The 16,299-nt window shown below is 40.0% G+C and overlaps 1 protein-coding gene across 2 annotated transcripts in view; it reads right to left on the minus strand.

Annotated features, from left to right (window-relative positions):
- The window catches only part of LOC106061589 (transcription factor Sox-2-like), a 232,945-nt gene that overhangs the window by 52,390 nt on the left and 164,256 nt on the right, over positions 1–16,299 (minus strand). The gene's annotated exons all lie outside the window — the stretch shown is intronic.

Consider the following 16,299-nt stretch of genomic DNA (forward strand, 5'->3'; position numbering starts at 1 on the left):
ACAATGGAGCATCAAACCGGGTCTACAATGGAGCATCAAACCGAGTTTACTAACATGGTGAGCAGCTTAAGCGCTATTGGCTAAATAACATTTTGGGGGTGGGGAAGAGGAATTCCAATGATACATAGTTATATCTTTTATCTTATAAATGAACAGACGCAACTGTAAAAAGATAATTGCTAAGCTTTAATACTAACTTCCGACGTCGTTGTCCAAAAATGCAAACTTAAACTTTATTGCTACATCACAGGGTCATCAGGTCTCACAAAGACCTTCCTTCAGGGAACAGTACCAGGAAAAAAGTAGAGGAGGCAGACAGAGAAAGCGACGGGAAGACAACAGTAAAGAATGGACGGGCCTGCCATTGAGAAAGGTTCTAAGGCAAAAAAACAGAGAGGAATGGAGAAAGAGGGTCGACAGATCTTGTATGGTGCCCCAACGGTTCAACAGACCAAGGGAGAGATAAGTTTTAAAATAACATGTTATATAGTATGGTTGATGTTATACAGCGAACTGTAACAATTTTATATAACTTAATTGGGGCAACTAATTATGAAATAGATAATGGTTGTATGATGAAGGCTTTGTAGCCGGAACACCATGTGTGCCTGTGTTTACAGGCTGTTTGTACTGTGGGGATTTAGATATATAGACACTCAAATAGCATTCTTATATAATATTAATATTTTAACATCATTCATGAAATAGGTTATTTACAACCTTTTAAAAAATAACAGTACACTGAGACAGAACAATAGTAAATTCACACCTCAGTGTCACTCTAATATTACATGAGAAGTCTATACTAAGAAAGTTGGGTTTTACTTAATAATTGAATAGCCATGGGTAAAAAGAGCTATTTTGTCTGTTTTTTTTTTAACTGTGATCGCAGGAGGCGGGGAATGGTGTAACAGTTGGTGGATCAATTTTTTTTATTACATTAATGTCCATTAAGTTATCAACTTGATTTGGGTTAAAATTTGAAGCAGGATTCGTCTCATCTGAGATAGATACAGAAAAATAATTAATTAGACTATATTGGCTTTAAATTCATTATCTTCACGAGCTACATGTTCAATAATAATAGGCCTACTCTTTATTATTCACTTGATATTGATCCATTTTCACTAAAGACTCTACCCCTCCCCCTGCAACACATCGTCCTTGGCATCAAACCCGCCTCCCCCATGTAACACAGCGCCCTGAGCTTATGTCCTTTGTCTGCTTTTCACTCTTACTTGATAATTTAAAAAGCCACCGCAGTGCTACCCCCCACTCTGCACACCTCGAGCTGAAACAGAACGGGATGCTAAAATTGTCCGGTAAATGCGAGAAAATGGCGGCAGTATAACATCCCTCCGCTTGGTCAAAGCGAAGGTGGCGAACGACTCAACCATCGTCACGGAAAACTCCGAAGTCAATAACGGGAAACTCCGAAGTCAATAACGGGAAACTCCGAGGCGCCGTACGATGGATATTGAATTCCACATCCTATAAAGATTTCTTTCATTTTTTTTTCTTGTAAACGGAATCTCGCGCGTGCAAATAAAGTTTTTGTTTCCTTTTGATTTGAAAACTGAACCGAGGATTTCGCGAGGGGTGACTGCGGGTATCAATTACGAGTCTCGATAAATTATGACTCTCGGGAACACAGGAGAATGCCTCTTTATTGGACCTATGTGTAGTCTATTGTGAGAGACGGCGTTGCGGCCCGCCCGGTTGTGGATAACTTTTGTTGCGGGCGTGAACACCCGGCGCTGATAGATGCGGTTATTAAGTGTAGAGCTTAAACCACCATCTAGGTGTTAGGTATCGTGGAAGGATCATGTCATATACATAGCTGTATGAAGGAGAGATAGAGAGAAAAAAGAAAGGGAGGAGGATATGGAGGAAAGAGAGAGAGAGAGAGAGAGCAAGAAAGCCGAAAGAGAGGGGAGAGAGACAGGGGAAATCGAGAGATAGAGAGGTGAAAAAGAGGAAAAAGAGAGGGGGAGAGAGAGAAAGAGGGAAAGAGATAGAAAAGCGAAAGAGGGCCAGAAAGAAGGAGACGGAGAGAGAGGGGGGAGGGAGAGGGGGAGGGAGGAAGGGAGGGAGGGAGAGAGAGAGAAAAGTAGACAAAGAATGAGAGAGACAGACAGACTGACAGACAAACAGAATAATCTAATCATTAAAGTTTAAATGCAGGAAGCATAACTGAATTTGATCGTTTGATTTACCAATATGTTGTAAGCTGATCACAGATTCAGTCAGACACTACACGTTTAAAACAATAACAAAACACAGAGCTTTTAACTCTTCTGACCACTGTTTTAAGCCTTTTTGTACAAAGAAAAGATTAAAATGGGGGGGGGGGGTTACGTCGGAGTAGCCGGCCCATTATCAGGTCTGACTGCCCACTGGTCAGTGGATCTAAGTCAGGGGCGGCTTTCCCCCCTGTTTGTTGAGTTGTTCGCACGCAAACTACAAGAAAAGAATGTTTGTGGTGGGATCACTGACCAGAGGCGGTGTTGGTCAACGGACAGAGGCGGCGCCTTAATAGACAAGTAAAAACACAAACACTAACAGAATCAAGCAGCGTGGAAGGTGTTAATGCAAGCCCCAGCGCCCCGCGACCCCCCTTTGTTCCCTCATGGAGTTACACAAGTCCTAGGATCTCAGATTCCACAACAGCCTCGTGACTTGGGGAATTTCCCGTCATTCCACCAAGGCCGTCGGAGCCTGCGCTCTTAAATGTTTATGACGTCAGACCTTTAAGGCAATAATGATGTCTGATGACTGAGACGTCAGTGATCCATCGACGTAGATAAGATTACATCATAACAACAATAACGTCAAGACAGTTTTTAAAAAAACGGCCGTAAAGAAATCAAGAACAAAAAAATCTAATGTCGATGCTCGCTTTGCATACCAGGTACCATGTTCCAAGTCAGTGACTCCAGCCCACGTGGCCTGTTTAAACTACTAAAGCAAGTAAAGAGGTCAAGTACCCCTTTCAGACCTTGTGATCTTTAGGGCAGATGATGTAAAGGTCATATGTTTCTATGACTTACGGTTTACGAGTGTGTCATGTGGCCAGCACAACGCCAACTGCCTTTACTTTCTACAATCTATGCCAGGTACCTTTTAGAGCTGTGTGGACTCATGGGCGTCTTCAAAAATCCCCAAAAATTAAAATCCAAGTCTTCACCAAGATTCCAACCTTGGATTCTTCATTTCGAAAGTCAAACGCTTTACCACTAAACGTCCACGCCCATTTAAGCTAGAGTAGTGATAACCAAATCCGGCCCAAAGGCTATATCTGGCCCATCGAGACATTGGCCCTCAGTGCATAATTAAACAGCAGAGGCTCGTTGCATTGGATTCTTTGCGAAAGTGCGTCCCAGTTATTTAGAAACATTTTCAACACAAATACAAGTTTGGTTTCAATAACATCTTGAGGTTTTCATTTCTAGAATTGCATCAAATTGCATATATAGAAAAAATGGTGTTGAAACCTCTGGTAGATGAGTCTCCGTTGCTAAAGTCTCCAGGTCCGAGATAGGCTTTAGACATTATTCACTTTGACCTATCTCTTAGTTTGGGGCATTACACATGATCTGTCGACCGTCTTTCTCCATTCCTATATGTCTTTTTCTTTCAAAGTCAGGCCAGCCCATTCTTTGATGTTGCCTTCCCATCCCTTTCTCTCCATTTTTTCTGGTACTGTTCCTCGAAAGAAGGTCTCTGCGAGCCTTGATGACCTTATGAAAGGCCATTCTAGTTACCTTATAAGCTTCTTTCTCGAGGTATGTTCAAGAACTTTTAAAAAGTTGGATCCTAATGGAAGGCTTTGATCACACGAACTGTCACGAAAACCTTGCAATGAAAGTCAATGGATAGATGGTATGAGCGCTGAATATGTACTATGTATGTACTATGTATGTATATCAACAAATTGTTGTATCACCATCTTTTTATGAGCCCCCCCCCCTTCTTTGCAATGATTTGTAAATTTTATAAAGTACAGACGCTGCATGAAAAGACTACATAATTACATCCTTGGGTCAATCTAATCAAGCATGTTAGTCATTGACTCTGTTAGTGGTTGGTTGTATGGGCTGATTCAGGCTTCTAATGTATAAAAGAAAAAAAATATTTCAAAACATTTATGAACATAAGACAGAAAGTCTATTTTCGATGCTTAAAAAATAACCCAGAGTACAAATCTAGAACAAAATTAGACCACAGATCTATATATATATATATAAAACATAGAGAACAGATCTGTAAGAAAAACTAAAGACAACTGCTTTATACTGTGGTTACGGCTACGTCTAAGTAAACACGCTGGCCGCTCTGTCCGTTAAGTAGGGGTACAGGGGATGAGTATCACTGACCACTGTTGACCAGCGCGTGTTTGGACAGCGGTCAAGCTCATCATGGCTTTGTTGATTGTGCAAAGTCTCGAGGTGGGCCACTAGAGTGTACTACACGGACAAGAGTGGACGCGGATGAGATATGCCCAGACTTTCATCGGAATGTGACAGCGGCTCCTCCCTGGACGTCATCTGCCCCAGGACTTCTCTCCCTTTAAAGAAAAAATGTCAATAATAGGAATCGAAACTAGTCTAACAAAGACGGCAGACAGACGATATTTTAAATGAGAAACTGATTCCAAGCACGCACGAACATACTTAAAGTTATAACACAGAAACACAAGGCCCTGGGTGTCATATTCAACCTGGATATTCCTACATTTAAGTAAGAAACTAGAAAGCAATATAAATGTACATTATTGTGAGCAGATCAAGCAATCAGATTACAGCCTGTTTACTGTAAACCTTAAAAATAAAATATACGAGTCAATTCACAGCAAGTACGGTACATTAGACGGGAGACATCTTAGGAATACGTAGATAGTAAATATCAGGAGCAATCTTTGGACTAAACGTGGACATTTTCATCAGATCTCACTTTGTAACTAACCGCAAACTTTAGCTAGCCACGACACCTTAACAACCGCAGAAAGCTGACGTGACTGGTCAGTAATACAACGGAAGCCCATATTCAAATAAATTATGTGCGTGTGTGTTTTGTTGCTCATTTGTGTAAAAAAACAACAACAACAACAATTATTTCACTAATACTAATAATAATTTCAGTGTGATGGTCGATTTTTCACACCCAGATTCATACTAACACTAACACTAAGACTGCTTTATTGATCATTATGGAAATCTGTTGTGATTACAAGGACTCTTTTCTCATATAAAGACACACATAATTAGATCTGTGTAATTATGTGTGTGTATATATATATATATATATATATATATATATATATATATATATATATATATATATATATATATATATATATATATATACTGCAAACTTGAAAATTAATTACATACAAGAAAAATTGAGTTTGTCTTAGTGTAATCATGCCATATAACTTGATAGCTAGACATTGGGACGTCTGGTGGAGAGGTCGAAACCGCTTGCCTACCCAACAAGGGGGCGTGAGTTCAAATCCCGACTCGAGCAGAGTCGTGTTCGTTGAGCGCCTAAGGGCATCACGAAAACATTCTCCCAGATACTCCCCCGCCCCCCCCCACACACACAAACTCACCCGCGCCCCCCAAATGGTCCACACAAGAGATTGGACCATAGCGCACTGTGGACCGTGTAAGCTTGTAAGTGGCGCTGTATAAACGTGTGTGGGTTAAATGTGCTAAACTACAGTTGATAAATAGATAATATTAACATTATTAGACTGATAACTTTCACGAGATCGTAAACTGCTGTGCACCAAAGACAACCTAAATAAGTGCGCACCATCTGCTACTATTGTTGAACTTATTTTATTTTTTTTTTCAAAAGATGTATCGTCACGGAGGTCCCTGAACTTTATTGTAAAGAATCGTATATAAGAATGGGTGATACAGTTAAATTCAGTTCCCTAGACTGGGAAAAAGGTCCGTGCTAAGAACCATTTAATTTTTAAGATAAGATGTTCTGAATTAGATATTTGAGTCTTCTATCCGCTTCTGTTTCTGGAGACATGTCTTTGAATCAATCTAGCAGCTCGCCAGCAATAAGAACGCCAAAGAAACAAGAGTCAAAGTTATGTGCTGTACTTCGATAGTCATTTATCTCGAGATCATGTACCAACACAGGTAGGCCCAAGACTGTTTTTTTTTAAGTCAAACTACGGGGTGTGCATTTTATCAAGTGGCGGTGAGTGACTTATGGTCAAAGCGCAGTACTTAGACTAAAATCTTAATGGAAGCAGGAGAGGAGGAAGGGGGGGGGGGGTGCACGGTCAGTTTTCGGACAGCAACAAAATTACATTGGTTAGACAAACAGCGCTGGACATGTCAGTTTGTCTCAGACAAACACGGTGACCAACTTGACCCTCAGGTAGCCGTGTGAGGTAAGTGTGTTTGGTCGGGATCGGCGGAGCCCCAGGCCACTGATCCAGTTACTCAAGGATTTGACCAGGTGATGGAAGCGGTCTACTGTCAATACCACGATCAGCTGGCCACCGACAGAGCGTGGGATGTCAAGATAGCCAGCGGTCTTCAGTTCTGCATTCCAGGGGTCATTATTTAGCAATTACTAGAATAAATGTTGGCAGTGCTACGACATCTGTCTTGCTGACCACAGACCGTCTGTAAATTCTGTATCTCTTGTTGAGATTAAAGCCTTTACAAAAAGAAACAATGATTTAGTTTTTAAGCCAAATGACTTAATTGATGAGTCTAAAGGCTTAGTTATTAAATCCAATGAAATGATTGTGTTTCAAAATCACTTAGCGTTTTATTCAAAACGACTCGGTGATTAAGTTTAATTAAAGTCTAAATGACAAAATGAAGTCTAAATGACAAAATGAAGTCTAAATGACAAAATGAAGTCTAAATGACAAAATGAAGTCTAAATCGTTTAATTTTAAAACAAAACTCACTAGGTGTTAATGTCCAAATGACTTAATATTAAAACTGCAAAAAAAAGACAATGACGTCATATAAAAAAAAAACAGGGCGTGTCTTGATTCTAAGGGAAAGAATTCGCATTGCTTAAGACCACCAGACGATGTGCAGTGACCCGTGTCAAGATTTCATCAAAATCCTCCTCTCTCCCTCCCACTCTGACAGCATTAAAAAAAAATCACTCATTTACAAAAACATAGGAATATTCCTCTACTCTCCGCCCTCTTGCCTCCTTCTCTCCTCCAACCTGCCCCCCAAAGAGGGATGAAGCCGTACACACTTTAAAAAAAAAAAAAGCCCTCAGATCTCTGCCCGTGACCTGATCGCGTTTCTGATTTATGGGTGTTTAGCGTTTCGTGGCCCACCTTTTATCGCGCTACGAGTCTCAGAAATATGAAATTCAAGCCGAGGCCGATACGAGTTTTTCCAACGGTTCGATGGTTGTGACGACGCAAGTAGCCGTGTGGGAAAATAATAATAACATACATCAAACAAGCAAAAAAAAAAAGAAGAAAAAAAACCACTGAAAGATTTGAGGGGACCTAGCGGAGAGGCTCACGGGAAGTCCTAAGGAAGCGATTCACGACCCAGTGTTGGTGGAATCTCTAAGCTGGTCATCAGTGTGTGACTCACCTGGCCCAACTAATGGATTAGTAGAGAAGTTAATTGCAAAAGCGGAAATTAGATTTGGAGTTTCGTGTGGGGGCCTTCACGTGGGCGGCACGCTGATGAAAAAATGAGATAATCTCTAAATTATCACTTTTAACATTGAAGATATTCATATTTTAAAAAGCTTTTAATGATAAGAAAACTGCGAATATAAAAAGCTATTAAGACTCGAAATACCAGTGGGAATACAGAAAGATGTTAGTTTGATGTGTGAGTTATCTTTCATTACATCACATAACCTCATTTACATAAAGTATGGGGGGGTCACTGGACTTAACATGTTTACTACACCCTAGGCGGACTTTCGAGCTCCTTGTGTATGACCCATGAGGCCTAATTTAACATACATTCTGACCAACCCTCTTACTGCATGTATTATTATTAATTTTGTAAATTTGCATACTAAAGATTATTCATAGTAATATAGATAGAAAAAAAAACACTATGTGTAGAGCTGCCAGATCAGGAAACCACTGCGCAGTGTATCTCAGATGATGGCCTAAGTCATCCGAACGCTCCAACATAGCAATGAGACCGCATTTTTTGCTTTTAATTTGAGTTTACAGTGCCACAAAGTGCAAACAAAGTTATTAGACAGTTTTTCTTTTTAAAAGGAAGTGTTTATCAATACTTCCGTAATCTCCACACCGAGACACCAAAATAAAGCTTGCTGTTTATGGATCTGCCATTATTGTATGAAAATCTCCAAATAGCGCTTCTTCGATGCTTCTGAAACATGCTCAGTACGCTTTGATCCAATCTTTTTTTTTTGTTCTATTTCCATTATTCAATTTGTAACTTCGTGGAAACTTCACGGGTGGGTGGGTGTACGCGATTCTCGAAAACGGCTCTAAAGATTTTCCTAGAAAATTTGACAGTTGATGTATATCGATGGGAAATGAATTACTAGCTCGCTGGCCACACTATTAAAACTCTAGTTTGATCGTTATAATTTTTCAAAGTAAAAAAAAAAGAAAGAAATTTAAATTTGGCTAGAGAACGAACGAGAAAGTATTGATCTCGAGCAGACTGCGTCTTCGGGTATTTCCGCATCCATTGAAGAGTTTAATGAAATAATGTTCAGGAAAATTGTGTCGCCTCGACGTCTAAGTCTAGATATAAAGACCTTACAATTCAATATTATCAAGTGTAGTATGTCTATACATTCGCTTAACCAGGATTCTTTCTAGGGGGCGGGGCGGGGGGTGGAAATGGGTTGGAGTAAAACTGATTTTCGTCTAATGAAGAGTCTTTTGCCTTAGCTAGGGACCTCTTTCAATGTCAGGCCCGTCCATTCTTTTACGTTGTCCTCCCATCGCTTTCTCTGTCTGCCTCTTCTTCTTTTTCCTGGTACTGTTCCCTGAAGGAAGGTCTTTGCGAGCACATAGATTTAGTTATTAAGAGCAAAACAATCGCCCTATAAGCTATGTTAGGGAGCGATTGTCTTTTACAAAAGTATTTCATGCTTTTCATGTTTTTAAGAGAGTATCTGGGAAGCTTTAGCGCTGCAGCAGTAAGAAGCTCAAAGTGAAATCAGGTCAAAGTGGACATCGTTTGCCCTGTAGATCGCAAGGTCTGAAACGGGTACAGGCTTATAAGAAAACAAAATCTCTGGGGTTCAAAGCGGGCAGAGTCTGATGACTTAAAGATAAATGCGTACATAACGACTTTGAATTGTACTGAGAAGAAGATATTGGAAGCGAAGTCTCTTTCCAAAATGAGAATAAAAGATGTCTAATTGCTAAAAATTATATATGGTCACGCGGGGGCTGAGTGGCAAAGCGCATGGCCTCCCAGCCTGGGGTCCTGGGTTCGAATCTCGGTGAAGACAGGGTTTTGAATTTCGCGGATTTTTTAGGGCACCCTTGAGTCCACCCTACTCTAGTAGATACCTGACCTTAGTTGGGGAATGTAAAAATGGTTGGTCGTTGTGCTGGCCACATGACATAACCGTAGGCCAAAGAAACAGATGACCATGACATAGATAGCAAGGTCTGAAAGGGTTACTATTACACTGTTTTTTAACTATGGTCACTACAGTTGATGTATGGCGGGCGTGGTGGCTGAAGAATCAGGCGCTTGGGGAAAACTGGGATTTTGAATTTCAGGATTTTCAGGACGCCTCTGAGTCCAAACAGCTTTAATGGGAACCTGACATTAGCCAGGAAAAGACGGTTGGTCGTTTTGCTAGATACATGATACCATCGCTCCTAAAAATAGATGACCTTCACAGCATCTGCACTTTCGTCAGCCAGTTTAGAAAGAGGATACTTTACATATGATGTCAGAGTAATTTCCAAAGTGAAAAGCAATACAGCTGGTGACCGAGTGGTAAAGCCCTTGGCTTCCGAACCAAGGGGTGTAGGGTTCAAATCCCGACGAAGACTGGTATTTTTATTTTCGGGATTTTCTTGTGCGCCTTGAGTCTTACCAACTCTAATGAGTACCAGGCATTGGTTGCACAAAAGTAAAGGCAGTTGGTCGTTGTGCTGGCCACATTGCATTAACCTTGGGCCACACAAAAAAAGATGCGATTTTCCTCATCTGCGCCATAGATCTCAAAGTCTGAAAAGGAACCCTTTACTGTTTATTTAATACATATTTGGCTTTTTGGAACCACTTCAGATGGTCGCTGGGCAATGGCTAAACTAATACAGCATTTCTTCTAGCAATACAAATCCAATTTCAGAGAAGTCTTTTGACCTCATAACCTTACATGTGAAATAGGAATCTTATTATTCAAAGAAGGCATCAGTCAAAACAAACACTCATTCTGAAAATTAAATTTAAGTTTTAAAATAGAAAATAAAAAAAAAGTGAGGTACGGGAAATGTGATAGGGCTTTTAAAATGAGGACCCTCAAATTTGAACCCATTAGTAAGATGGTACGACTTCAAAGACGGAGAATTCAAATTTGGCGCCCAAATTGCGTCATCTCGTTACACGCGCGAAGACGCCCGGACATTGTCTTTGAAATTGTCAGGCTTACAGTCATTTATCCGGATTCCATGACTTGTCATTAGACGAAACTGAGGTCACGTGTGACACGCCGAGAAAGATGAGTGGGTGGACGAAAGCAGAGCGAGGCGCAGAACTGGAAATTAAACCAAAAAAAAAAAAAAAAGTAGATCGTCTGCTAATGTATCCATCTAGATTTACATCATGATAGAACTTTTACGCAAAGCACTTTACACACAGATATATAATTAGAAGAGTAGTGTGTACGGTAGAGAGAAAAAAAAAGGTGGGGGGGGGGTACACCTGTTGAGGGATAAGGGAGGATAATTTGTTTGAAAGATATTCTTTTCTTCCTTTGCAGTCTGTAATTACGCCCCCCCCCCCCTTTCCGCGCCACTGTCACTAGACGCTCACAGCCTATCGCAAGTAGTGTGACAATTTTGTGCAGTTGATAGATAGGTGTAAAAGAAATTTACAAAAGTCATCACTTCAATTTCAAGGACAAAGAAAGACGGTATTAGTAGATAAGTTTCTTGGTATGCAAGACTTTAGTTAAGGAAAAAAAAACACACAATCAGTTTTCAGTGAGTATATGCGACTATAAATAAGATCTATCTTATCTTATAAATCACAGACGTTTCTTTTAATTATAATAAAAGATATTTGATGCATGTTAATTAAAGACTTAAAGTAACAAATCTATCTATCTATATATATATTCTCTTCATGGCTCAGGAGTTTGGACAAGACGTAAAGGAAAGATCACTCTTTTATTTCTTTATATGGTTTAATTTAATAATTCATAGATCTAGAATTAGCGCGGGTCCTATGAGAATGCGGGTCCTATGAAAGTGCGGGGCCCACTGCGGTCGCATAGGTTGCAGTGGCCCAAGGCCGGCCCTGCAAAATAGCGGCGTATGCTACGCCGCCGGTCGACTAGTATTTATTAAATACCTATAATAATTGTTCAAAGCTAGACCAGTTTTTATCTATATCGTAACGATTATTCTTAGTCAGTCAGCATTTTCGATTCACTAACGTGAGTCCAGTGGAAGGAAACGCAAGACTTCTAAGCACATGTTGACTAGTTCGAACACTAGTTCATTCTAGTAGATTGGTTCGAGTTTTTAGGGCGTCCATCAGTCCATAACGTTTTTACGGATGTTAAGTGCGCTTGAACTTGGCTTGTCTTGGCTACCTAGAAGGGGGCTCGAGGTTCGACTCCCGACTCGGGCAGAGTTGCGTTTATGAGCGCCTAAAGGCAGCACGGAAAACCAACTCCTAGATACCCCTTCCCCCCCCCCCCACTGATCCACAAATGAGATTGGACCAAAGCGCTCTGAGCATGCTATAAGCATGAAAGTAGCGCTATATAAAAGCTATAATAATATATGACCCAGTGTACATACCAGTTATCATTTCCATTGCGATAATTAACCCTTGTATCCCCTCGGCCATAGGAGACGGTCGACTATACTTGAAACGTTTGGGTCTCAGAAGGACTTTAAAGCCAATCGACGTAATGTAGACTTTACTAAACATCTACAGTAACAGATTCAATACAATTACAACAAAGCGCTTTCTCCATGACTGCTGTATGTGCCAAGATGGGTTCTGGTGTCCTTTACTATATCAGAACGGCTACGGTCTTATGTGCCGATAGCCGGGCGAAGCACAATTCAATCTATAGCAGGTCAAAGTCTATATTCGATGCACAAATATTGTATAACAAGTACATCTTCCATGTATATTGCTATTGTAAGAAGCGACGAAAATAGCAATATTTGCAATGTGCAAACCTTGTTATCCAATGATAGGTGTATGAAATCAAGGGCAGACCATTATAACTATTATTTCAACAAAATGTCATGAAAATGGTGAAAGGCTTATTGCATGCAGTGCTGGTCAAACCTCCAAATACAAGATGCCTGCCATGTGAAAAGTAATCACAATTTCTCGGCGGTACACACAGCCGGACCATTACTGCCGCTCTGAGATATGTATATTTGTGCTCAATGTCAATATATCATTTGGCTTTGATGGCTGCCTTTGTCCTGTGTAGCATTCGAGACGCCCCAAAGTCATTTTACCCCTTCGTCGCCCCTCCTGCCCCAAACCCACTCCAGTGTCTTCCGTTACCCCCCACATCATTTTTCCGTGTTTGTCTTTGCGCCTCCGCCTTTCTCCAAAACACGTACCCATGGTGGCACCGGGGGCCCCGGGGCCTCACCCGAAATCAACGTTTGGTCGAAATTTCAGCCATCCTAGCTTTCCCTCGCCTAAGTGTCTGGCTTTTGTCAATGTTAGTTTTACTAAGAGGGTTCTTCTTACTTCCTTTTAAATTTATCTATAAAAAAAGGGAGAGCACTCAATGTATTTTTTTTTCCCAATCGTCCCCCCTTCTCGTGGTCTTATAGAGCTAGCTTGAACGCTAGAAAGCTACAGTGATGTAATATTTTATATGTATATATTGATCAGTATATCAATAAATGTTTTGATAGTTATAGTGAAATAATGTTGATATTGTCTTTATGTATTAAAATCTGTTCTGTATTTTATGAGTACTAAAATTGTGTACTGTGTACAATATTTATTCTATATCTGCAATGCATTCTATACTTCCAATCTATGCTATATATATTAAATCTAATATGTATTTCGAATTGATTCCTATCTAGAATCTAATATGTATATTTGATGGCAGCCCGGTCGTGCGGTTTGCGCGCTGGACTGTCGTTCGGATTTATCGACGGTCGAGGGTTCAAGCCCTGCCCGCTCCCATCCCCCGTCGTCCTGCGGGAGGTTTGGACCAGGAAGTAAACTATCTTCAACTCTGAAGGAACATCCGAATTATGTAAAACATTTTACAAACAATCTGGATTGTACTTTACATTATTATGAGAACGAAGAAGAAGAAGAAGAAGTACTTTACATTTATTATGTACTTTCAAACTACTTTATACTTAATATCTATTTTACGCTCTTACAGTCTCTTATATAGTGCAAATCTATTATGTACCATCAAACTATTCTGGACTCAGCTACTACACAGTACTGATATATTAAGTTTTAGGTACTGTCAATTGAACCAACTAACAATTTAATTAAAGAAGGATGGAATAGTGTTACTTAAAGCAGTGAAAACTAGATAATCAAGTATTTTATGTAATAGTCATAATGAGTAACAACACTGAACAGCTCTCTAGTATCAAACACTATTTACGACCTATAGATACTGCTGCCTTTTGCTATAGTAGTTACAATATAAACTATTGATACTACTGTTACTTCCTATAACCTATAGGTACTACTGTTACTTCCTATAACCTATAGGTACTACTGTCTTTTCCTAAAGTAGTTACAATATAACACTCTTTAGACACATATAACGTCCTACAATGTGATAGGCGCGTATGTCACTACACAGATGTGCTGAGAGAGAAACTAGACATGAACAAGGCAGTCACACTGTCATGTGTACAGGCTTGTGTAACAGGAAGCTCCCCCCCCCCCCACCCCACCTCTCGTTCAAAAACAAAATGAACACAACAACAACAACAAAACAAAACAAAAAAAACAACAACTTGTAATTAAAATGAAAATACCCAGGCACAAAAAGATTTCAAGAATGCTCTTTACACGCGATATTAAGGTGAGAACAAAACCGCAGAGAGGACTTTGCTCGATTGGAGATTGCTTGAAGAACTTTGGAAAAAAAAACTGCTCAAAGAAACAAAGAAAATTGCTCGAATGCAGATTGCTTGAAGAACCAAACAGAGCGTTGCTCGAATAAAAATTGCTTGAAGAACCAAACAGAGCGTTGCTCGAATGCAGATTGCTTGAAGAACTAAGAAGAACATTGCTTGAAGAAAGATTGCTCAGACTCTTGTATCGATTGTCATTAGATTTCTATCTAGTGCTTATGCTAAGACTAAGGTAATCTGGCTGAAAAAAAAAAGTGCCCGATCCAATCCTTGGCGATCATTGCATCATACACCAAAAGCGACAAAATGTGCAACAAACTTTAACAGACAAATACATCAATGTATTCAAAAACACCATACAGACATTACAAGACATCAGCACGCAGCGACAGACAACACATCAGCAGACAAAGACAACACAAGAAAACAAATAAACCGATACCAGAGCACAGACTGCGCAATCTAAAACTAAAACAAAAAATCTAAACAAACACGCTTCCAGAAAACGTATTTGTACCACTCCATTGCGCTAACCCTACACCAAGTCAATACGAGAAGAGCATGAGGTAGACAATTCCAATCCAAGTACTTGTCTCCGACACATGAACCAAGTGGCCCCCCCCCTTACACCCTTGACAGCGCCCTCCCCAAAAGCGCCTCGTCTTACCGACAAACCGCACTGGAATATCTCCAAACTGAAATCAAAGAATCAAATCAAAACCCCAAACGTCACCATATACTAGCAAGAGTTAAAAATCAAACGAGCCAGCACCTAGCAGCTAATCACAAGTCAAACATCCTATCAGACGACAAAAAGCTAAATTTCAAAATGTACCCCCCCCCCTTTCACTACCCTCCTCTCCGTTTCCCCCCCCCCCTTCTCATTTCATCTGCTCGCCACGGCCTCGTCATTTACTCTCTTGCCCACTTATTCTTCTGGAGATCAAAGAACATTTAGCACACGATGAGAGGGGACTGGAGAGGGGCGCCGATGTTGGGGGCGGGGGGGCGAGGGTGCAAGACAAAATTCTGAACGCGATATATCTTTGCTCATTAAGGACTTCTGTAAGTCGTGGAGTTAACTAGAGATCCAGATCTAGACCCTTGGTGAAATATTTCCCTTGCTTAGAGACAGTGATCTCTGTGGAGAGAGAATGTGTGTGTGTCTCTAGTTAACTGGATGGGCTGCGAGTGTGTGTGTGTGCGTGTGTGAAAGGGGGCTGCGGTAGAACACGCAAGTTAACAAGTAGGTGCTAAGGTATTTCACCACCACATCCCCGCACCGCTTCTGTTTAGAAAAGTAAGTCACTTTAAAAAAAAAAATATTAAAGGAATCCAAGCTCTTACAATGCAACTAGATGTTAAGAGAGATATTACAATAGCAATTTCTATTATGCTATGTACAACTTTAAATAATGAAATAATGATAAGTATGAATCTTCAACAGGACAAAATAACATTTCTTAGTGTTTTTTTTTTAAAGATATATAATATATTGTTCGAATTTTTAGAATTTTTAAATAAATTACAGCTTAACAAAAGATTTTCTTTTTTCTTTTACAAACTGACCATATATAACTGACCACATATAATTGACCACATATAATGGGCTACATTTAACTGACCACATTCAACTTATCACATATAATTAACCACATATAACTGACTACAACTGACCACATATAACAGACCACGTATAACAGACCACGTATAACAGACCACGTATAACTGACCACATATAACTGGCCACATATAACTGACCACATATAACTGACCACATTAAGTCCCATTTCCAATTGGAGAACAGAAGATTATCTTCAACAAATTGACCACATCAAAAGTCTAATCTCTAATCGACTTTATGTCCAATTATAAACACTTTCAGTGTATTTAGTTCCCCTGGCCATCAAACCATTGACTAGAATGAATCTATCCGATCAAAACATTTCACGTTTGACTGAAACTAGTGTGAATGTCTATTTTGTTTCTTTAGTTAT

This window comes from Biomphalaria glabrata, chromosome 15, assembly GCF_947242115.1.
Source record: "Biomphalaria glabrata chromosome 15, xgBioGlab47.1, whole genome shotgun sequence".
Lineage (NCBI taxonomy): Eukaryota > Metazoa > Mollusca > Gastropoda > Planorbidae > Biomphalaria > Biomphalaria glabrata.